The 26,120-nt window shown below is 44.4% G+C and overlaps 1 protein-coding gene across 1 annotated transcript in view; it reads left to right on the forward strand.

The window, feature by feature from the left end:
• The window catches only part of lhfpl7 (LHFPL tetraspan subfamily member 7), a gene marked incomplete at both ends in the record, with an annotated part of 389,596 nt that overhangs the window by 36,404 nt on the left and 327,072 nt on the right, over positions 1-26,120 (forward strand). The gene's annotated exons all lie outside the window — the stretch shown is intronic.

Raw genomic sequence — 26,120 nt, forward strand, 5'->3', positions numbered from 1 at the left:
AAAAACTGTACATTGGGGGAGGTTGGGTAGGTGGGTTGGGGGGGGGGGGGGGGGGGGGGGGGGGAGCTCCCTGGCACCGGTTTACAACATACCACAGTGAACCTATAGTTATTGATATACCTATGACACAGACAAACACACTGATTGCTCTCCAATTGTAGTTATTAGAATACTAACGTTAGACGGTAAGAACGATTCTGCCTGTGCCTCAAAGCAAAATGACAAACAAAATGAATTCCACGCTCGTGTTGTCAGGAGACTTAGAGGGAGAAGATGGAGAAAAAGTGTTGGCTGTGCTGTAATTCAATTAGAGCATGGATTGAGAGGGAGAGAAAGGAGAGGGGAAACTTTGCCCCAGGTTCCTCTCTTTTCACTGACAACCCCCTCCTTTTGAGAACCCCCCCCCCACCCCCAGCCTATTATAAGTGTTGTATAATCCGCTGGCTCGGCACAGAGCATATCATCATTAATGCTGGCTGTGAAAGACTCCATAGACTTCAAACCAGTTATTTGATCCTCCTTATCTGATCTGATCCGCCATTGTGATGTATTATGTACCACAGCGGCGATGGATAGGAGGGGGGAAGAAAGGGAAGGGGGAGAGTAGGGGGGGGGGTACCTGACCCTGTGCCTGGCTGGCTCCCCCTTAGGACATTAACTAGCGTTTAATTGAGAGCAGAGGGGGGTGGGGGAGGAGGAAGAGGAGAAAGGAGTTAGAGAGGAGAAAGGAGTTAGAGAAAGGTCTGTTGTGGTTGATGAAGGAGCAGCAGCCTGCTAATGGTTTCCAAGCCCCCAGGTACTTTTGTTTTGCTTTCTCCACTGCCAACTGACCCATGCCGATTTTAGCTACCGCTCTGGAGGTCCATACCAAAGGTGCTCTCCGTGCGAATCTCGTCTGACGGTAATGGAGGAAGCCATAAGGCGGAGAACGCTTGCCTCCGCGCCAAAACTAACGACATAGAGGGCCGCTCTCGCCGCCATAACTTTTAAATAGTGGCCATTCCAGAAGGAGAGAAGAAGGGGAAGCCGACAGAATTCATAAGCGCTCTTATCCAACCAAACTGCTGGGTGAGACACACTTCCAAAACGCCGGTGATCATTGATTGTGCACACCGCACCCAACGGCCAAAGCCTGCGGACACACTCATTGCCAGAGTCCACCACTACCAGGAGAAAGAGACGATAATACGACTTGGTCGACAAGGGACCCTGGAATACAACAGACGGCGATGGTTTTCATCTATCCAGACTACACGGCCAAAGTGATGGAGCAGCGGCGAGGGTTCCGCGAGGTCATGCAAGCCCTGCGGAGAAGCGAAGAAGATTTGTGGACGGGGACCCGAGGCGCGACGCTAGAAGTGGACATTGAACAGGCAGGATTAATCCGTTGGACAGTGGTGATATTTGCTGAGAGCATTAACTCATTCTACGCCAGCCACGAGAAAAGTCGGGTTAACTCGCCAACCGTTCCAACCGTTCAGCGCCAATCACGAGAAAACTCGGGTTTTAATCGTTATTTCTTTTATTTGCTATATCCATTCATTTTCATCCATCCAGCCTGATGTTATCATTGGGAATGGGTCTGAGCTCGCAGAAGGGCAAATACCGCCGGCTACGCCTTCCAGCCGGTATTGCACTCTTATTAGAAATGGTGTAGTTTCTTTTCAGGGTCGATCTGAGCTATGCGGGCGGGGTTTAAATACTCAGACGAGGCAGGCCTTTACAATGATGGCATGGTACACTAACCCCGCCCGCCCGTTCATGTGTAACGCTCGGTAATGTGGGACGGACCTCCACAAGCAGTATTTGGAATGGCGATCAGATAATTGGATTATTTCTTTTGCATTACATCAGAGACCATGAAGGACTCTATATATAAAATCTTGCGTTGATCTGATATTTCTTTCTACCACGATCGACGCTGTCTGTGTGTGGCTGTTTACCGTTGAGTGAAGGAGGTGGCGGGGGGAGCCCCGTGCTACGAGGGCCGTTTCATTCCTGCATCAGGAAGGATAATAATGATAATCTAGCATTGATTTCACGAAGATTCGATAATCAGGCAAAAAATGACAACGTGTTTAGTGTATTCCACTAAAGGGCTATTATCGCGTCTTTTCCTGGGATTACTAGAATCACCAAAACTATACTCATATTCAAAACCGTATAAAACGGAAATGTACGGATGAAAAAACAATCTGTTTTGTGAATGTTGACTGGAAGCAACTCACTGACAATCGACGGGTGTATTATACCCATAGCTATAATATAAGATATATTTTAAGCACTCGCAAAAAAAGTCCCCCCATTGATTAAAGCGATGGCGTACTAGCGCCCTCTGGCGCATTAAGCGATGGTGCAGAATGAGTGGCCTGTTGAGGGGCAATACATATCAAAAGTTCCAAAACATCTATTGTGTTTGTATGATCCACTATATAAACATAGTAATTATAATATCTACATACATGGCATTTGATTGGAGGCTAGTCTCACTTTGTCCCACAGCAACATTAAAATAGTTTAGATTTGTGTACGTTGTTTATGTAAAAAAATTACTTGAAAGTAACACAATAGTTACTTTCTGAAGTAACTAGTTACTTTCATAACTTGTAACTGAGTAAGTAATTTAGTAACTTTTTGGAAGAAGTAACTAGTAACTGTAACTAGTTACTTTTTTAAAGTAACTTGCCCAACACTGGTCATAAATGTCATTATGAATTGAAAATGGGGGACCCTGATGTAAACAAGATGAAAGTCTTTCTCTGCATGGTCTGCATCCCCTTAACACAATGGGGACGAACAACAGATACGTGTTTCGATTCCACCCGTTGTGGACAGAAGCACGGATATATCCGTGGCAAGTTGTTTTGGCTTTTATTCCATTTTAATAACCTATTCAAGGTCTCAGAGCTGCACTGCAGATGTACCCTACTCTTTGAATTCGAGAAAGTGCAATACCAGCCAGATCCTCTTAGGGGCGCTATCGCGATAATGCAGTGTGCCCTGTGGCTGAACGGAGCATTATTTCTTTTGACTTTCAATGGAGTTTTCAGTTAGCTGGATTCTGGATGTGCAGCATGTAGCTTGGATTACGTTTTGGATTGCAGATTTCACTATGCAATAAGGGGATTTATCATCAGCCAATGGACATATCGATCTACCGGATGGCGATAGATAACGGGGAAATGCTCGGGGGGATCCAACCGACCCATGGGCAAGATCTTTTTCACGTAAAATTACAGCCTGATCGAGCCTTGTTATGATACGATACGTTACGATCGGCCTAACACGGTTATTGGTAATCAATAATAAGAAACGACGTCCCCCGCCCCCCCCCCCCCCCTTTCATGCATACATGCTTGAGGATCGTGCCGATCATATGCAGTTTGAGTTTTAACTGTAGCATCTGTATAACGGAAATGCCATTGGATATAACGTTAGTATCTATTAGCCCTTTATCTCGCCTTCCAGGAAATATACTAGACCAAATGCCGTATAACGCTTATATTCACAGCGCTATAAAATGAGAACGTATTGATGAGAAAATTATTTCTTTAATCCATTTTGAAGGGACGGTTTATGGTCCCAATTGACAATGAGAATGGACAGATAGCAATACTATAAAGTATAGATTTAGCTCTACAAACAGCCCCAAGTCTGTTTACATGTGCCGGTCCTCTAGAGATTTATTAGACGCAACAATGGTGTGTATTGAGCCGTAATGTATTGTACCCATTCTGCAATCTGTTAATAAAGTTTTCAATCAATCAATCAAACGCCCGGTGGCCCTCAGTTATTGAGATGGGGAATGCGATGCTTCGTCTGGGGAAGTGTCTGCGGGGGGTTTGTTTATGTTAATGTTGTCCAGAGCTGCCTTGTGTGCTTTTCCAGGCTGTTTTCATTATTCCAGTTGTATAGCCTACATGTCAGTATCTACCGGTGTAAATCAGGCAGATATTAGTAACACAGCATTGGTCTCATCATGGAATGTACACACTTGGACATTCGATAAAACGCTGTAAAGTTTTTTCGCATTTAAAGTCCTTTAACACTGACTTAACTTTTAATAATGTTTCTACAAGAAAGCTACAGAGCAGAGGTGACTGAGGGCTAACTGTATCTCAAGTTTGAGTTAAGTCACTGTTATTTTTGTCTGGCAGCTTTTTGTTTACGTTTAGTTTTGTATTTGTTTTGTCTCTTCCTTTTCCTCTTTTTTTGTGTGTGTTTCCTCTAGTTTATTTAAAACTCAAAAACTGAAAAAAAATAAATAAAAAAAAATACATATAAAAGGGGTAAAATAGGACAAAAACAAGTGAAAAGAGAATAAAACAAGAAAATAGAGATTTAATTAAAAACATACTGAGGTAGGGAGGTTTGTGATCATGTTCTTAAAGGGGTTATGCACTGCTATTCCTAGCACTATTTGGGCAACTTTACACACTTCCTGTGAGTCTATGTAACACATCTGTAATTTTTATTCCAAAAATAATCATTGTTTTATATTTCTAATCTTGTACTCAAAACCAGCATTTTTCAGCCTCATGAAAGCAGGCTATTATTGGCTTGGCTCCAACCATACTAGCAGAATGCTTTGAGTGACAGCCACCCACCAAATAGCTCCGCCCATCTCCCCGTCAGAGATTAGGTTTCAGGTTACATACAAATATGGTATGTCATAAATATAGAGATGTAGCAGTACTGTCTATCTATATATATGTTACCACTATTTGTAAAAGCCACAACCACGTTACCATATTTGTAATAATGTAAATCATTGTGTCGTTGTACATATTGTGTATACACCGTTAGAAGCTAACATAGCTTAGCTTGGTAGCTATTGTGCTAACAACATATCCCGACGTCCGGCTCGCTGGCCGGCATGCACGCCCGACACAAAATGGTTCTCTCCTCTCTGTACACCCCCGTCCCCACGGGTACCCTGCCGGGGAGCCCATGGACGCGACAACGGCGGCAGCCGTAGGGTGCTCGAGCCCGCCGTAACGCTAGTGGTACACAATAGCTATGAGCTAACTAACGCTACGGCCGCCGCTGTTGTCGCGTCCACAAGCTCCCCGGCAGGACACCCGCGAGAACGGGGGCACACAAGGAGGAGAGAACCACCCCAAATCGAGCACTCATGCCGGCCGACAAGCCGGACACCGCGGTTGTTGTTAGCACAATAGTAGCCCACTGTGATGCACCGAGTGGGCCACCATTGATCAACATGCAGCGATGTGTAGCTTGCATGATGCGTGTGCAGTGCTTTGCCACACAGGTCTGAGAAGAGGACCTGCACATGATAGCAACCGGGAGCGTCGCGGAGCATTCAGCCTGCTGGCTACCTAGATCCACTTCAACCAGCCGAGCGTCGGGAGCTCCAGCAGCTTGTCGATGTGCTAATAGCCTGGAGCCAGCTACCGTTAGCTTGCAGAGGCTATTAGCACACCGACAAGCTGTGTAGCCAGCAGGCTGAATGCTCCGCGACGCTGGTTGAAGTGGATCTAGGTAGCCAGCAGGCTGAATGCTCAACGACGCTCCCGGTTGCTAACGCCGGCCCCGGCTGGTGCTAAGTAGCTAGCGATCGCTCCCGAGTCCCGAGAGCTAACGCCGGTCTGTCTGTCGAAGACCGAGGGAACCGCATCAGGCTTCAGCTGATTAGTGATCTTCTGGACAAGCCTTCCACCCTGCAGGTAGCAAGAATGGAGGCGGGCATTACTAAAACCACAGAGCCAATCACATCACCGTGCGCTATAAACAGCGCCCTGTGACGTGCACCAGGTCGTCAAATCAACATGACCTGATTTACTAGAGGCAAAGAGGGGATGGGCTGTAGCTGAGGAATTCGCCAATATAGTATTTAGGCCCAAAAACACATTGATACGAACTCCTATTACTATAATACAATGCTAGAGACTGAAAAATGACATTTATAATGCATAGCACCTTTAAATTGTCCATAGGATAGTGGGGTATTGATTTTGAGAGTGAGTTGAAGATCATTCCAGGAAGCTGGTGCATCAAAACAAAATGCAGATTGAACTCATGGGACCTTAAGTGTGAGCCAATCATTTGAGCTGGTCCAGATAAGGTCCATAATTATAATCCAGCTGGGACATGCCCACATGGCCCCTGTGACTTAGTACTACTACTACTCTCACCAGTCTGTTAGGGTTGTAAGAGCTGGGACCTGCCAACATGACCCCTGTGACCTAGTACTATTCTCACCAGTCTGTTAGGGTTGTAAGAGCTGGGACCTGCCAACATGACCCCTGTGACCTAGTACTATTCTCACCAGTCTGTTAGGGTTGTACGAGCTGGGACCTGCCAACATGACTCCTGTGACCTAAAAATAATAAAAATAATGGAGAACCAGCCCCTAAGCACACCGTACTTGGTATTCCCAGGCGGTCTCCCAACCAAGTACTAACCAGGACCAACCTGTGTAGCGGCCGAGATCCGACGAGATCGAGCGTGTACAGGTTGGCATGGCCGTAAGCCATTACGACAGTGCTGAGTAAAAACGTACCCAACCAGGGTCTCCATAGCGCTTAACCCTGTGACACCCGGACCGACCTGGCATTTTTCCCCCTGAAAAAAGCCCAAGTCCCTCAGGGTACCAGAACAGCAGATCTGCATCCCCGGCGGACAACGGGTTCAACTGATCCGGTCCAGCGTGACCAGAACCAGTCCCGTGCCCTAACCACGCCGACCTGCCAACTCCAGGAGAAAGGGGAGATATGCGTGTCGATCTTAACATGAAAAAGAAGGCGCCACCCAGACGTTCGGCCGAACCGCGCCTGGTGGCCCACCCCAAGGGCGTGAGACCCCTCTACATATGTTCAGATCCATTCCGTCATCAACCCCCAGACATGAACGAGAATCCGTCGAAAAACCAACCCAGGTCATGGGACTTGGTCGTCGGAAGAGGAAAAACCCCCATCTCAGTTGCTTTATAAAAACGCCGTTTCAACCACAAGCAACCAAGGCGTGCCAGTCAGTCGCCTGTTTACAGCGAGCTAGCACTATACGTGCGTCGGGACACACCCCCATCAATGAACAGGCTATTTAGACCTGTCATTGAATCCCCAAGGCGCCCAGGGGAACGACAAGAGGGGTGTGACACTCCCTAACTCCAAAACTTTTTGAATAGAAAAGAAGGAAGCATCAACAGTATGTATCCCAGTCTACACAGCCAGGGGTAAAAATTGTTCACATTTTTACATCCCACCACCCTCCCATAGGAAGGAGACGGGGATCCCCAGAGAGACTTCCCACGCGAGCTGTACAGATTGAAAAGAATATATTGCACCTTGAGCCATGTAAAAAATCGGTTTTAGGGCTCTCCGGGGAAGAGGCACTGAACCCATACACACTCAATAATCGAATTGAATCGAAAACATATACAATAGAATAGGACCCGTCTAGAGGGTCCACTCACTTTGACAATCTGAGGAGGAAGGCTCTGTACTCAGATGGAGGCTCCCTCACATGGAAGAAGAAGTCCGAACTCACAGAAGGCCCGAATAGGCGCTTGGTGAGGAGGAGCCCTGACCACCCCCCTGAAACAGATCCATCACATGGACCTGAACAGCACACCTACCAACAGAGACGCGCACGGTGACGTACTCTATGGTGGGGGAATTCCTGCGGTGCACACGCCCAATATACCAGGCCGTGGGACCAGGAACTCCCCCCCCCCCCCCCCCCCCCCCCCCGTAACGTGCCGAACCGCCACGTGACGGGAACCTTGAAGGACAGGGGGTGTACCCCTGACCGACAGAAACAAGGGGGAGAGGAAAGGTTACCAGTTCACCCCTTTACGACCCCACACCCATGATACGATGTAATGACAAAAAGAGAATATGACACAGTCATAGTCAGCTCTATGAAGCGTTTGACAGCTCCACACAGCGCATGAGCTAACCTGCTATCTGATTTTTACTAAGGAAAAACACAGAATAGAGAGGGCTCTAAGAGCCCCGGTCCAACATACACATGTGCTTCTGTGGCCAGTCCAACCCAGTTGTAGGTCACATGACACACACAACCCATCATCACCTACAAAAAATGGCAAAAACACTCAACAGAGGAACGCCGTTTTTCACAATGAGAGAATACATCATTCTCGATTAGTATCGGCCACAGGCCTTGCTAAGCACACACGACAGCGACCAAACCATTTTTTCTTTTAGGAAAATAAAGTTTCTCCAGCTGATTTAGCACAACCTCAGCAATCAAGCTAAGAGTTACATCGCATCCCTACCACACAAAAGACACAAATAGTGCACAAACATGTCTGATAGGAGGATGAAAAAGTCCCCAGGGAACCGGGGGGAAACACAATCCTCTTATTTTACCCTCAATACGGCCAGTTAAAACAGGAAAACCTGTTAATATGTGAACACACTGTTCATTGTCATCACAGGCTGAGAAAAGAACATTCTTTCACTCACTTGTCACCAAGCATAGCTTCATAGGTTAGTTACCTTAGTTGTGAGTACACGGTACATATAAACACCATGATGTTTCTCACACAACAACCAGATCATTACATCCCGATTTGCACGGAGAAGCTAACTGCCAGTGACAAAAACAGCTCACACATAACCCGCGCCGTATCCCAAATGCATTGCAGCAACACACGTTTTGGGAAAAACATCGTTATTCACAATACATTTAGAAAAGTAAAACCAGAAAACGTGTTATAAGGTCTGGTCAAACCTGTTCCTACCCGGAACGTAGATCAGCGAAGTGCAGTCACAGACACCGTAGGAACACAGCCGCTCCTGTGTTGTTCGAACTGGGCAGCGTCGCCGCTCCAACCCGCACTATAGTCCTTTGTCGATGCAACCTTGCCGTCCTGGCTCAGGGCAGGGTCGACGAAACATCCCCTGTCAAGGATGACGTCGTAGTCAAGAGTGTAAAACATGTTAAAATCAAAGCACGTTCAACAGAATAGCATCAAGCTAATGGCCGCTCCAACCGTTCGGGTGCCACTGCTTCTGCTCGCGAGACGCCGAGCTAACGACGCACGCAATCAGAAGCGAGCTCACGGCGGCGCGCGAGAAGCTAAGCTACCCCGCGCCAGGCCATGGCCTATAGCAGCAAGCTAACGTTACCTAGCGATCACGACATGCTAGCACCGCAGCTAACAGCTGTGAGCAGGCCATGCAGCGATCCCAGCAGGCTAACGCAGCAGTTAACAGCTGACTGGCTAACCGTAAGCTAAGCAACTATCAACTGAACCTGTAAACAATGACATAACACTCACCCAGACAGGCCGCCGTTCTGAACCTCTCCTCACTTTTTAAGAGAAAAGAGAAAACAAGATGTCAACACCGCTTCACAACGGTGATTTTACCAACACCCGACGGAATCAGCACAATACCAACTGGCCTGTGTAGCTGACTTTGAACATGGATCTGCCGCTATCGCACATCCATGCACATATCCCCTCGTGAAGGAATACTCTCATTTGGATATGAAAGATGGGGCCTTAACACGGTGACAGAGAGAATCCACTCGTCCAAAACACACAGGGATCACCAGTGTTAATGGTCGCGGCCCACTAGTTAAAACTATAATGGTCTTCAGACTAGGGATGCCCCGATCGATCGGCCACCGATCGTTATCGGCCGATAATCAGTATAAATATGCGATCGGGGAATTCCGATAATTAGTCATATTCGCCGATCGCGGAAACTGATCAAGTGGATATCTCACTCGCTTGTCTCAGACGCACAGGACCTGCAAACTGCTCCTCCTCCCTAGCCCCGCCCGTACCCGTGTAGAGTTTGTAAACACAGAGGAGGCGGACCTCCTCTGCTGAGTCTAGATAGTGCATTCGACCTGAGCTAACGTTAGCTACCTAGCTATCGTTACTGTTTAAACAAAATTACCCAGTCAACTATTCACTTTTAGTAGGCATTGTCTAACGGTATTTAGCCGGCTAGCTACCGATAGCTCCTGATATCAACAAATGCTCCAGCAAGTCTTGTAGTGCATGTTGATACCTCCGTTAGCTCGCGTTAGCTGACGTTAATTCACTGTTCAAAACGAAATGTCCGATTGAACTAAATAGTTGTCTTAACGTCATCTAGCCGGCTAGCAGTAGCTACAGATAGCTCCTGATATCAATGTCTTATAACATTGATTGAATGCGTATTCGAGCTGAGGGCTTGCTGAATGTGAAATGACCAAAGCACTTAACGTTACCAATGGGGTCCCGCTGCAGCGCCGGAGAATCCTTTTGCTCGCTATCTGCAAACAGCTCCACTGTCTGTGTGTACAGTGGAGCCTACATTCAGTGACTTGTGTGTGCTTGCTTTCCCTTGCAAATCTTCTCAAAGCGGAGTAGTTGTTTTGAGATTGCTCAAAGGTTGTAGCTGGAGTACTTGTGGGCTCCACCTCTTGTCTTTTAGCTGTTACCAGAAACGTCTCCAATTTTGTTCGATTCCTCTCATAAATTCCTCTCATGCAGGCTAGCGTAACGTTACGTCTCACTCTCTCTACGATTCCCATTCATTCACTCATTCGATTGGACAATAGCTAGCTTGAAACACAAACCTTACAATGCTTTTACAATGGACAATAACACCATTTGTTGCTAAATGTATTTAGGCTTCTGAATGTGCTCTGTATAGGAATAACACATGACAGTCAATAAATCTTTGTTGACATTGGCGTTTATCAGTTTTGGTAGGCTAGCTTTTCCCCCCCGCGCCCCACCTGCAGTCCCTCCGCGCCCCACACTTTGGGAACCACTGCTCTAGAGTGATGGTGTAGTGGTTCAGATCCCTGCCCCTGCAAGCCTGGGATCAAATCCCACCAGAACCATCTCTCTTCTGCCAGTTGGCCTTCACACTCTTTTGAATTTCTTTTCTTATTTTGAAGGCCAACCCGTTAACCCTTTCACTACCACACTACCAAATGGTTAACCCTTTCACTGTGACGATACAGAAGGTTAACCCTTTCACTACCACACTACCAAATGGTTAACCCTTTCACTGCGACAATACAGAAGGTTAACCCTTTCACTGCCAGACAACAACGTGTTAACCCTTTCACTACCACACTACAGAAGGTTAACCCTTTCACTACCACACTACAGACGGTTAACCGTCTGTAGTGTGGTAGTGCAAGGTTAACCTTCTGTAGTGTGGTAGTGAAAGGTTAACCTTCTGTAGTGTGGTAGTGAAAGGGCTAAACAAGAAATCTTATTTCACCTTCTGGCTTTGACACCTGGGCAACAAAAAATGTTGGTCCACCCCCCATGTTCAGAATCGTTCATCACTCCAGAGCCCGTAGTAGTAGTGGAGTCCAGCAGGGGTCCAGCTGGTGCAGCAGGTGGTGGGTTTAGGGGGGCCTCACACATAGGCAGCTGCCTTGGAGCTCCATCCAGAGTGGAACCAGGCCAGGGGGAAGAACTGTGAGGTCGACATGGCAGCGAGAGGCGTTGGAATTGTCCTCCTCCTGTCTACGGATATGCAGTAGGGCTTTCAGTCACAAACCCACCCATCCTGCGACTGTGACTGACTTACAGATGGTGGACCGTTGGCAGTCAGCAGGACAGGGGGTCAAGGACAGTGTGTACACAGGGGCCTGGGAACACATACATCAAATGTACGGGCATGTATGCACCTGTATACACACACATTAATAAGCACACACATCCACACAGCCATGTTTTCATGCATTGTAGGGACATTCCATAGACTTACATTCATTCCCTAACCCCTTACCCTAATCTAATCCTAACCATATCCCCTAACCCTAAAATATCTCATTTACCTTGTGGGGACCATCCCATATCCATACAACAACTAAATAAATAATTTTCACTTGTAGGGACGTTTGGTCCCCACAATGGTAGAAAAACAGGGTCATACACGCCACATATTTCTGTCACAAGTAATAATAATAAACTTTATTTGTATAGCACCTTTCATACAGAAACTGCAGCTCAAAGTGCTTCTCAACAGAAAAAAGACAGGCATAAAATGAGCACAGTTTTTCAGGCCAACTTGTTTATGGTTTGATTACATTTTAAATAGACAATAATAAAAAGAGTAAGATAAAATAGACAGTAAAATAGTAAAAGTAGTAGTAAAATAGTCGAATAGAATAGACATAAAATGAGCATATAAAGTGCAGACATATAAAATCAGATTTTTACAGTGCAATAAAATAGTTGTGGATTACAGTTTAAAGTCGTCTTTACCTTCTCTGTTTGGTATCCACAGTTTAAAACTTGACAGTCTTCCCTCCTGTTTAATGCCCACTTTGACCCTTTGAACGAAGTACAGCAAGTTAAACTTATAGAAAGGACCGTTGGAGTTGCCCCCCTCCCCCTCAGGCAGGCTCCAGCAGGGAGGGAGTCATAACAATAGGGACAACAACAATAGACTTGGCAGTGGTGACGTGCCTGTGGACCTGGTGTGACTCTGGACCTGTTTCCTGCCCTGCAGACAGATAGGCTTTTGTGAGATGAACTTCAACTCTAGCTAAACCCACCAGAAACAGCCCTGCAGTGTTTCTACTGCCTGCACAAAGAGGAGGGGGTATAAGACTCCCAAGATGTAGCACTGAACGGCACAGGAAGTCCTTCATTCCGACAGCCATCAGACTTTATAATGCATCACTGTGCCTCACTGCATCACTGAGCACAGGGTGACACTACTATCTTCCTGGACTTTTACTTTTACAATTTAATTTTACACTTACTGTATATTTCTATATATTTTTACTAGTGCTGTCAGGCGATGAAAAAAATTTATCTAATTAATTACAGGATTTGTAATTAATTAATCTTATTAATCACATTTTAATCGCATAACCATTTTAGGCCTGCTATTTTATATTCTATAATCATATTTCAAATTGCATGTGTCTGTATGGCAGAATTCAGTACTGTATCTACAAAACCTGTTTAATCATCTTCCCTTTATTCATTTGCTTAGATTTTTCAGGTCTGGTCAATTTTAGCATGGTGTTATTCACAGTCAAAAAAATAAATAAAAATAAAATTGTATTGATATTCTCATTTGGTTCATTACAATTTACTCAAGCATATTAACAGACACAGTATTTCTGACACTGGGAATACATTCCCTGAGATCCATAGATTCAGATACCATGAACATGCAAATGGACCATTTAAAAAAAGTATCTGTAAATGTTTATTCTACGTTTTAATGGAATGAATGAGATAAAAAAAAAAAAAAATAATATATTTATATATATTTTTTGTAATACATTTTGAGTTAATTTTCATAACGCGATAATTTGCTGTGTAATTAATTAATCTAATTAACGCGATAAACTGACAGCCCTAATTTTTACTGTATATTTTATATTACAATGTAATATAGGAAATGTATATCCCGGACCGTATTTTATTCTTGGGCTTATTTTTATTCTTATTCGTGACTTTTGTTTTTGTCTACCCAAATGTTTACTGTTTACTGTGAGCGATTTGTAGTGCCAAATTTCCCACAGGATGAATAAAGTATTTATATTCTATTCTATTCTATAATGTGTGTGTGTGTGTGTGTGTGTGTGTGTGTGTGTGTGTGTGTGTGTGTGACTGATTGTGAACTTGAATATGTGTGTGTGTACTGTGCATGTGTACATCTGTGAGACTGAATGTGTCTGTGTACATTGTGTGTGCTTACCTTGTTTGTCTGTCTGTGTGTCCGTGCCTCCTTTGACCAAAGTACAGAGTTGCAACTCTCTGACTCAATTCCAGATTCCCACTCTGCTGTGATTTAGCATGAAGTGAGTCGATGAATACTCAACAGCACATTAAAGCATCACCTTGCTTGCAGCTAGAGTCTTTTGTGAGGCACAGGAAGAGAGACACTGGAGTCCCTCTCTGTGACAATGAAGACCAGTTTAGTATTACCGTATGTCTCTCTCATTCTCTCTCTCCCATTCTCTCTCTCTCATTATCTATCTCTCTCTGTTATTCTCCCCCCTCTCTCTCTCTTTATCTCTATCTCTCTCATTATCTCTCATTCTCCCCCTCTCTATCTCTCATTCTCTCTCCCTCTCATTCTCTTTCTCTCTCATTCTCTCTCTCTCTATATATCTCCCCCTCTCTCTCTGGATAATAAAGGGTATTTTAAACCACGGGATGTCAGGAACCAAAGCTCTGAAACCCTATCACTTTTAGCCACTAGGAACATTTATATCCATCTATAGACGTTCCACAACATGTTGACTCTTCTTACTGAAAGCTAATTGAAATGAAATAAATGTAAGCAAGTTTTTGCGATTATTGATTATAATAATCTGTAATCTGAGGAAAACTAGACATGAGAATTCTCAATGCACCTTTTGACCACACACTTAACACATTGGCGACCACGGTTTGCAGTGTAATATGGTTCTGGACGACCAGGGTTTGTCAACAAACCGATGTACTTTCTAACAGCTATATATATACTTTATAGTATTGCTATCTGTCCATTCTCATTGTCACTCGAGTGCATAAACTGTGCCTTCATAATGGCTTAAAGAAAATAAAAATCCATCGGTTGGTTGTCATTTTATAGCGTCGTGAATATAAGGTTTATCGAACTTTTCGTCTCATATATTTTCTGGGAAGCTAGATATGAGGCTAAAGGCTAGTCACGTTATATCAAACGCCATTTCTGTTGTATATATACGAATGAAATAAAACAAACTGCTTAGCATCCGGACTATTACAGAGCATCTATGGATGAAATGGGGGCGGCGGGGGACGCCGATCAGTATTATTGATTAGCAATACAGTGTGCGTTCAAGTAGCCATATTCACTGATCGATCACTTGCGTGTTACAACAATGTCCAATCCGGCTGTAATTTGGGTGAATAGTATCCTACCGTCAGCCCATGTGATCGTCGGCAGCATTTCGTCATTATTCATCGGCATCTGGTAGATCGATATGTCCATTGGCTGATCATAAATCCCATTATTCCAGGCTGAAATCTGTGTTCCGTAACGTGATCAAAGATGGAGGATGTTCGGCTGGGATCCAGGCTCATATGAAACGCCCCAGACAGTAAAAAAAATTATTTTCCCATTCGGCCTCAATGATACTGCAGTGGAGCGATGGCGCCCCTAAGAGGATCTGGCCGGTATTGCATGTCGCCGATTTAAATCTGGCGGGTAAATCTGCAGAGTCGATCCGGGATCTTGATCCGTTTCTTAATATGGAATAAAACAATAACAACTTGCCACGAGTTAAAGGGGAACTATCTTATAAATGGCCTTTTTCAGTGTTTAGCATTGTTTCCTAGCTATGTGGACTTATATTAATATGATCTATGTCTCTAATTCTCATATTGGCGCATTCTTCCAATTCTCCTCTCACAATATTCACCCTCACTGAACTGAGTCATCTGAAAATGTGATGATTTGTGATGTCAGAGAGACTCGGCTGCATGATAATGTGGCAGATGCCACCAGGCCACACAGTGGTTTAGGAGCCCAGCCTCAAAACGTCTCGAGATCTTGAGGTAGAAAAATGCTGTTTTTGAGGACTTGATTAGAAATACAAAACAATGAATTAAAAAAAATTATAATTACAGAGGTGTTCCATAAACTCACAGGAATTGTGTAAAAGTGCCCAAATAGTGAAAGAAATAGTCAAATAGTTCCCCTTTAACTCGTGGCTCTGGTCCTCAACGGGTGGAATCGAAACACGAGTTAACTCGTGGCTGGTCCTTAAAGTGTTAATCCAAGCTGTTGAGGAGTAGTTCATGTTTTTAGTTTTATGAGATTAGCACCACCATGAGGCCAGATGACTCAGAACTTCACAGGCATCTTTGTTATGGCAAATATATTTGTCAAGTTTGGTGGAAATCGGATCCAGAGATACACTCATTTGAGTATTACATTTTAACAGTGGTGGAAGAAGTACACAGTTCCTTTACTTAAGTAAAAGTAGAAATACTCCGATAAATGAGTACTCTGGTAAAAGTTAAAGTCCTCCATTCAAATTCTTCTTAAGTAAAAGTAGAGAAGTATTTGCTGTTGAATGTACTTAAGTATCTAAAGTAAAAGTACACATTCTACATGGCGTTTGTGTATCTATTGACCTCTATAGCTTATGTTAAAGTGGTATGTCCTCCAGTGATGCTGCTCTGATTACATCCTCTTGTAGTTGACAGGCTTCAAATGTGAAAGTACATAATCTTCATACATTTTTTATTTTATATATTCTATGTGGTGGCAGAGGTTTTGGTAAATCAGACACTGTCGTTTGGGAATATAATTCAGATATTTTCTTTGAAATCTATAGTGGAGCAATACTATAAATGTATCCAACATCAAGTCTTAATTGGAGACTAAGTCACCAATATGTCACCAAATGGGAGATGGGGGGGAGTATGGCACTTGCTCAGATTGCACTGGTGGAGTGTTTGGGGACCAAAATGCATGGAAATGCAGACACATTTGAATTACGCATGTGTGCTATACCCCAATTTTTCACAGGATACGACACAAAATGACGGCAGTGACATCTGCTCCATTTGCCCTCCTTGTCCAGCATGGAAACAATCAAGTGAAGTAAGGATAAGGATAAGGATATATTTTATTAATCCCTCACAGGGAAATTCAAGTGACATACACATACAGCACATCGTCTCATTAAACAATCATCATTTCACAATCATAAAATGTTTACAGTAATAACGGTACAACATAAATTCAAACAGACATGTACATTTGTTGACACATGTCGACTACAGTATGTCTGAGACAGCGTATGCATAGTCTGCTGCAGCAGCACCTGAGTGCCTCTGCGCCACGGCGGGAGGGAGGGAGGGAAAGAGTTAATGTCCTGAAACCACTGTTGCAGCACAGGAAGGGGCGGAGCAGGGCTCTGACTACATTTGCTGTCAGCTGGGGGTGGGACTTGGTGACGAGACAGTCTTCTTGGCTCCTCCCCTCTAGCACGCATACTAATTAGCTGCCGTCACACATGGGACAGGCGCTGGACATACACGTGGAAGGGGGGGGGGGGTGGGTGCCGCATGCCTTATCTGGACACTGGAGAGGCTGCTTCTACACCATCTGAGGCCACAGACTGAACACGCCCTTGACCCCCTGCAGTTTGGGTATCGGGAGAGCATCGGGGTGGACGACGCAGTCCTCTACATCAGTGGTTCCCAACCTTTTTCCCCCCAGGGACCCCCAAACATCTCTGATGAAATTCGCGGACCCCCTCCTAATAAGATACCATAAAATACGTTTTTTTTTTTCATTTTAATAACAAACTGCTTATACACAGGCATATGCATCAAATTAGACCCACTATGCTTCTTTGACTTGTGCCTTCAATCAACAAATCTCATCTTGCACCATATGCATTTCAAAATGTTTGGCCAATATTCAAATGCTGTATTCATCCTCTCAAATCAGGCCCTAATGGTGAACGGTTTGCATTTATGGAACAAATCAATGCAACAAATTAAACTAAATATGAGACAGGAAATTCCAATCAGTAGCAGAGAGAATCTGTCCTAGCTGGGTTTAATACCTTTTTTTTGTCATTTTAATAACAAACTGCTTATACACAGGCATATGCATCACAATTAGACCCACTATGCTTCTTTAACTTGTGCCTTCAATCAACAAATCTCATCTTGCACCATATGCATTTCAAAATGTTTGGCCAATATTCAAATCCTGTATTCATCCTCTCAAATCAGTCCCTAATGGTGAACGGTTTGCATTTATGGAACAAATCAATGCAACAAATTAAACTAACTATGAGACAGGAAATTCAAATCAGTAGCAGAGAGAATCTGTCCTAGCTGGGTTTAATACCTTTTTTTTGTCATTTTAATAACAAACTGCTTATACACAGGCATATGCATCATAATTAGACCCACTATGCTTCTTTGACTTGTGCCTTCAATCAACAAATCTAATCTTGCACCATATGTATTTAAAAATTTTGGCCAATATTCAAATCCTGTATTCATCCTCTCAAATCAGGCCCTAATGGTGAACGGTTTGCATTTATGTTGAATGAAGTAAGAATCCACTGCAGTAAAAATATCCTGGTAGTAAGGTTGACTGACATGAGAATGTCCTGCTTCAGATCCTCATTTTCAATATATTGCACATAAACGATGAGCACAGCCTCGTCTGCGACAGTTGTAGTTTCATCAAGTTGTATGGCAAATGGACCCTTTCTAAGCTTTTCTGACAGCTGCTGCTCGCAATCACTTGACATCTTATCAATTCGGTCTTTCACTACATTGTTCGAGAGTGGTACTGATTTTAGTTTATCCGCCACCTGTGGGCCGCACAGTTTCTAAACCATTTTGATGCAGGCTGGTTTGATGAGCTGCTCGCCAATATTGTGCGGTTTCTTTGCTTTTGCAATTAAAAGCGAACACTCAAAGGAGGCTTCGGTAGCCTTCTGTAAATCACTGCCACCCCTGCTCCACGCTACTCTAACATCAACAGGCTTGTTCGCCTTGAGAGACTGTTCTTTCCTCCGAAAAAAGTCTGGATCCTTCCCAACGGTTTCTGGGTGCTTAGACGCCTGATGTCTCTTCAGCTTGCTGGGCTTCAGGCTCGAGTTTGCCAACTTTTCTCCACAAATCACACACTCAGGTCGTTTGTCTGGTCCCTCAGTGAAGCCCATGGTGATGTAATTTTCGCGATTGCTGTAGGTCCTAACTTTTTTTGCAGATGAGCTGCCGTCATCTCCTTTTCGTTTGTCACACATTTTCGCCTCTGGCGGCTGACTGCAGACGAGCCGAGAAAGTTAACTAGCGTGCTAGGCTAGCTACAGAAAGTGATACAGTCAACTGATTCGCGTTTTAGCGGCTACCCGGTAGCCTACTGTTAACGTTCAAAAATCATGTCTAGATGTTTATTTATTTATCTTTATTTTTTATTGTAGTGGAGAGACTATTCATGCTTCTGATGATAAAAAAAATATAAAAAAAAAATTAAAATAATAAAAAAATAAAATAAAAAAAAAAGACCTCAAATCATCTGTGGTCTGGCGGACCCCCTGCGCCCCCTGGCGGACCCCAGGGGGTCCGCGGACCCCAGGTTGGGAATCACTGCTCTACATGCTCCACCGGGCCTACACCTACCTGGATGAGCCGGGGAGTTATGTTAGGATTAGGTCTTTTGATTTTTCGAGCGCTTTTAATACCATTCAACCTCCCATACTTGAAGACAAGCTCAGAAAGATGGGGGTGGATCCCTCCTTCACTTCCTGGATCACGGACTACCTGACAGGACGGCCACAGTTCGTCAGGCTGGGGAAATGCGTCCCTGGGACAGTGGTGAGCAGCACCGGGGCCCCGCAGGGGACCGTCCTGGCTCCTTTCCTGTTCACTCTTTACACATTGGACTTTAGCTACAACAGTGAGTCCTGCCACATCCAGAAATACTCTGATGACACAGCTATTGTGGCGTGTGTGAGGAGTGGGCAGGAGTGGGAGTACAGGGACCTGACGGGAGCCTTCGGTGCCTGGAGTGAGGAAAATGGCCTCCTTCTGAACACCTCCCAAGACCAAGGAGATGGTCATAGACTTCAGGAGATGTAAGCCCCCCCTTTATCCAGTCAACATAGGAGGGAAAGACATCGAGACGGTGGAGTCCTACAAATTCCTGGGTGTGCACCTGGATAATAAACTGGACTGGTCTCTGAACACTGATGCCCTCTACAGGAAGGCACAGAGCCGGCTGTTTTTTCTGAGAAGGCTCAGGTCCCAAGAAAGATGCCCCGATTTAGGTTTAATCACGATTTAACATGGTCAGAATCTCCTGCGTGGTCCCCAACATGACCTTTGATCTCAATTGTTCATCTGCCTGGTACACAGTGAGTCTCTTAATCAGTTCAATGTGGGAGGCTTCAATCCTGGCCAACGCGATCACCAGAGGATTTACGTCCTTCCGAATTCTTTTTAAACAAAACCAATCCCAGATGACGATCGCTCCCAAACCGATCAGCATGAATGTGAGGAGATAGATATCTTCCACATCTTCAATCTCAAGAGGAAAAAGACAAATCGTGTTCCATTTTCCCCAAGAGGGCTACATCTGTTCCTCCCTCCCCATCACATCTGTTCCTCCCTCCCCATCAACCTGGACCCTCTGCAATTTGCATATCGCCCCAACAGGTCCACGGAGGACGCCATAGCCCATGTGCTGCACACAGCAGCATCACACCTGGACAAGAGGCAGGGGAACTATGTGAGAATGCTGTTCATCGACTACAGCTCAGCATTCAATACCATAGTCCCCTCCAAACTCATAGCCAAGCTCAGGGACCTGGGCTTGAACTATGACCTCTACCAGTGGGTCTTGGACTTCCTGACGGGCAGACCCCAGGTGGTAAGAGCCGGCAACTGCACCTCCTCATCCATCACGCTCAACATAGGGGCCCCCCAGGGCTGTGTTCTGAGCCCCCTCCTCTACTCCCTGTACACACATGACTGCGTAGCACAGCGGAACAACAACACCATCATCAAATTTGCTGATGACACAGTAGTGGTGGGCCTGATCTCTGCCAACGACGAAAGGGCCTACCTGGAAGAGGTAGAGAACCTGTCACAGTGGTGTCAGGAGAACTGCCTCTCCCTGAACGTCAGCAAAACAAAAGAGATGATTGTGGACTTCAGGAGGTCGGGGGTCAAGGACTACAGCCCCCTCAGCATCGACGGGGCACCGGTTGAGAGAGTGAACAGTTTCAAGTACCTCGGAGCCCACATATCCGAGGACTTGACATGGACCACACACATTGACAGTGTTGTGAAGAAGGCACGACAACGCCTCTACTTCCTCAGGCGCCTAAGGAAGTTCCAAGTCAGTCAGAAGATCCTTAGGAACTTCTACTCATGTACAATAGAGAGCATCCTGACCGGCAACATCACCTCCTGGTTTGGGAATAGCACTGCACAAGACCGTAGCAGACTACAAAGAGTGACACGTTCAGCCGAACGCACAATTGGAGGGGGGCTTCCCACCCTCCAGAACATTTACAACAAGCGTGCAAGGGGAAGGCTAAGAGAATTATTAAGGACTCGAGCCACCCGAACAACTGCCTCTTTGAACTGCTGCGGTCAGGCAAGCGATACCGGAGTCTTAAGGCGAGCACAGAAAGACTCAGAAGAAGCTTCTATCCCCAGGCCATCAGGCTGCTAAACGAACAATAAACACTATGCAACAACCATCAAATGCACACAGCACACACACCCACACGCACACACTCACTCAAACAAACAACACACTGCAGCACCCACTCTCCACACTTTAGATCACACAAACACACTTTACACTTTATATTTATTGATAAAGGATTTGCACTACAACTCGTACACCTACTGTGAATTGTACCTAAATTGCACCTCGTCCCATTTCTGCCTTGCACTATATAGTATTGTATATTAGTACACTGCACAGTATTGTATATTGTATGGTAACTACGTCTATTCTGCATCGAACATTGTACATATGTCTAAACTGAACACTGTGACCTCATTTTTTACTTCTAATTTTACTATGTTATTTTATTTCATACTTATCTTGTCTTGCACAGTCTCTGGAGCGTAACAGTAAGAAGCATTTTGTATAAAAGTATTCTGTACTTCTGTATGACAAATATTAAAGAAACTTGAAACTTGAGTCAATAGAAAATCCAGACTGAAATGTTCCAAGCGGGCAGATCGGATCAGCCGAATCCTGCTTCCTTGAAGAGAATATGCGATCAATCGCCAAAAATTACCAGCTTATTAGATACATATCGAGTGGGTTTGAGTAGGGTAGTAGAAGTACAAGTACTGCAAAGCTGTTGTAATAGTAATTTATTATATGTTACATCATTTGTACAGCTTATTGGACATGTTCATAGTTCTGTTATAAATACATATTCTCTGTACAGCCTTGACTAGTTAATATAGTTAACTAGTATACAGCTCACACACTAGGCAACAGTCTGACGGTGTTCTTAAAACAACGGCCAAGGCCCAGGACAGTTTGACTTAGATATGATATGTCCAAGTAAATCACATCTTGTTCTTTTTTTCTTGTTAGTCTTCATATCAGTCTTGTGTGAGACACGACAAACCCCCTAAACCCATCTCTGTTTTCATTTTCTCATCTTTGTTTTCATTTGTCATTCCCAGCTGGTACTTAATTATAAGTCTGACCAGAGCTCTTTCTCACTTTCTCGTGTGTACACACTTGTCTCCGATTGTAAACTGAGGATACTTTTTCTGTGGCCACAGAAAACAGAAATAAACTATGTTCTATTTTATTTTTTTTTTGTGATCAAATCTTTTTTATTTTTATTTTTTTACACGAAACAAGACAACACAATACAGTAACAATACTAATAAACAAGACATCACAGGACAATAACAGTAATAATAATAACGACAATGACGAGACCATCAGTTAAATAAACAATAAAAGTCAAAAGAAATCCACAAACCCCCCGCCCGCCCCCCAGAAGTATCCCCCCCCCCCCCCCCCCCCCCCAAAAAAACAAAAAATTACGTACGTGGACACTTGACATTCGCTCGCTCCCCCCCCCCCCACCCATCCCAGGACCATATAGTATTCAGTAATCCACTATATACACTCTTTTAACTTCACAACAGCAGCCATCCAGATAGCAATACTAGACTCATTGACCCCTATAACACGCGCCGTAGATATCTCCAAGTAGATCACATCTAGATAAGTGAGAATCCATACCTTTGGACAAAGTTTGTCTGGGTGTATCCAACGTGAGGAGATACATTTTTTGGCGGCTGTGAGGCCAGCTAGAATCAGTCTTTTCACATGTGTAGAGGTCGGCAATTGAGAAACGTCATTCAGCAGCAATACAGATACAGAAGGAGAAACAGGTATGGTCAGAGAGAAAATCTCTGAGAGCTGAGAGTTAACATTTTCCCAAAAGAGCTCAACAGGAGGGCATTCCCAGTACATATGCATAAATGTTCCGGTGGCACCGTTTGGACATAAGGTACATCGAGAGTCAGGTCTGAGACCCATTAGATTCAATCGTCTAGCGGTCAGATAAGTCCTGTGAAAAAAGATTAGATGAATTTGTTGGTGATCTGGGTTGCGTGAGGATAGCCGGACATTTTCCCAGACTGTATCCCAATCAAAATCTACATCCAACTCCGGGACATCCTTACTCCAAATCGTATCCAAATCGTAAAAATCGCTATGTTCTATTTTTATATACAATTTGACTCATCTGAATTTCTACAGTTCACCGTCTTGACCCATTTAAAATATTCCACAACACTGTATTTTAGCACAGTACCTGAATACGGTAAAGTCACTTAATATAGTTGCTTTCCAGCCATGGTGGTGTGTGTGTGTGTGTAGGGACTGGGGAATAAGGAACCCTCCCACGTCCTCCTAACTGTTCCTGAATGTCCCATCCTGTCTGCAGCCCCGTCCCTGACGCACAAATGGACACTCCATCCACTTGTCACTGGTGATCCATCTTCTGCCCTCCCTCCTTCCCTCGTCTCCTCTCCATCTTATATTCGCTCTGCATTCACACAGCGTTGTCAGCCATTCAGTCGGCCGTCTGACACGCACGCGCACGCACGCACACACACACACACCACCCTCTGTCTCTGCCATTCACCAATGAAGATCAATGAGGAGATGGATGTCTTATTTATCACATTAATGTAAGGGGGGGGTAGTGCTTTTGTGTGTCTTCTGCCTGGGTTTATAAGGATTCCTCTGAAAATGATGAGGTTCCTTGAGAGCCAGAGTACTGGGGCAGGGTAACAGATAAGGGGGTTGGGGGGGTGGTGGAGAGGGGGATGATTCTATCTGTGTGCATCAGTAACAGGGATAAAAAGGATCCCTGCAGGGTTTAAGTGATGTTTTGGTGGTCAGAAGTGTCACAGCGCTAATTGACTGTAGAGCAAGAGGACATGTCGAGGCTGACTCTGCCTGTGATGCCTGGGCTGTTGTTACATCGGGGCTGAATGGTGATTGGTGATGGTGGTGGTTGAGCCAAGCATTGGGTTGGTCACTCAAATGAACCCTTTCACTACCACACTACAGAAGGTTAACCTTTCACTACCACACTACAGACGGTTAACTGTCTGTAGTGTGGTAGTGAAAGGGTTAACCTTATGTAGTGTGGCAGTGAAAGGGTTAACCTTCTGTATTGTCGCAGTGAAAGAGTTAACCCTTTGGTAGTGTGGTAGTAAAAGGGTTAAGCTAGTGGACAGCTGGCTGCTGGCATTTCTCTTAGAACTCGACACAAGACTGGAAGTTCTAGAATTCCGAGATAGAATAATTTTTTTTCGTTGCCATTTTTCCTCCTATTTTCTCCCCAATTTAGTCATTCCAATTCCAATTGGTAAACTCATCAAAACCGTTTTGAAGCGGAGAACCCAAAGAGAGCCCAAACCCCAACTTGAAAAATGTAGTGAGAAATTCAGACTGACCCAAACCCGAGGCAGCCGCGTCGTTCCAGGTTAGGCTTTTATGTCGAACTCTTAATATACATGTGCGACAGCAACATAAACACTTTACCTGCTTGCCCACACACATACTTGTCGAGCAATACGGCAAACTCATCCGTCGTCTGCTTATCAGTCAAGCCGCAGCACTCTCACTTCACCTTGAGCCCTGTATGCAGGCGAGGAATTAGATTGTAAAGTGGCAAGGTTATTTCTGTCAAGGGCAGGCACTGAACACTAATGTAACCATCTCCCCACTCCTGGCATCTCAATAGCCATACGAGGAGAAATCATTTGCTTTCCCCCCAACCCTGTAGTGAAATAATCTGTGATTCAGTCATGGTCCATGGATGAAAGGAAAAATACATTTAACGATTCAAGCTCTGACCTTTTTCCACCTCCATCTAGTAACGAAGGTTATGAATTGTAACCCTAGTTATATTAATGCTGACAAAGCGTCTTGCTTCGCCTATTGGACTGCTCCTGGCACCTCAATGCACCTATCACTGACCAGGACCACGCCCATTGGACTGCTCCTGGCGCCTCAATGCACCTATCACTGACCAGGACCACACCCCTTTGCTTTGCATAAAAGTATCCTTGGGTTTCTAAGCGTCCTTCGGTTTCTTGAAAGGTGCTATATAAATCCAAGCTATTATTATTATTATTATTATTATTATTATAAGCAGGTGTGGTTGCTTCTAGTCTCCCTCCCAAAGCTTCTTTCACATACAAAGAAACCAGGGAGTAAAAGCAACTGACAAGTCAGAGGAAATGGCTGAGAAGGAAATCAAACCTGGCCCTAGTCTAACATAATGGATACAGTGTAGGGAATAATAATATCTAACTAGACCATTTTCCCTCTCTCCAGTTAATTGTTGCAATGGCTTGGCTAGTTAATATTCACATTTACAGTAATTAGAATCTATTTGGGAAGCATCTCTGAAAGTGTGCCATGGCCAGCACTGATGGAAACTCATTTTCTACTAAATTAACTTGTGCTCAGAGTGACACGAAATCATCGTGCTATCTTTTCTGTAAGTAAAAGTGCTAATGATTATGAGTTTGTTTCACTCTTGATCAAGAGTGGTGCACACCATTATATAGCTCAAATGCATGTGAACGCATGCTAGCGCACACACACACATTATTGGAGTTGATTAATTGGAGCACCATTAATCGAAATGTTGGTTATTTTCTTGTTAAAATAGCAGTGCATCATTCGCTTCATTAGTCTCTGGGGATGTGTTTTAAATGGCACTGTGAAAAGTGAATCAATGCATTGCTGCACAGAGATAATGAGGGGATGGACTACACAAATAACAACATGTTCTATGTTATGGTCCACCACAGTGATTCACATGGAACACTGAATGCGGCCTCTTTACATGTGGCTAGATGCTATTAAAGCATTGATTGATTGAAAACTTTATTAACAGATTGCAGAATGGGTACAATACACACAATTGTTAAGGGGATGCAGACCAGAGAAAGACTTTCGTCTTGTTTACATCAGGGTCCCCCGTTTTCAATTCATCATAACATATATGACATACATGACATACAGATAGACAGTACTGCTACATTTATACATTTAGGACATACCAGATTTACATACAGTACTGTTTGTGATACAAAAAGAGTCTAAAAAAGAGAG

The sequence above is a fragment of the Notolepis coatsorum genome, assembly GCF_963971535.1.
Source record: "Notolepis coatsorum genome assembly, chromosome: 8".
Lineage (NCBI taxonomy): Eukaryota > Metazoa > Chordata > Actinopteri > Aulopiformes > Paralepididae > Notolepis > Notolepis coatsorum.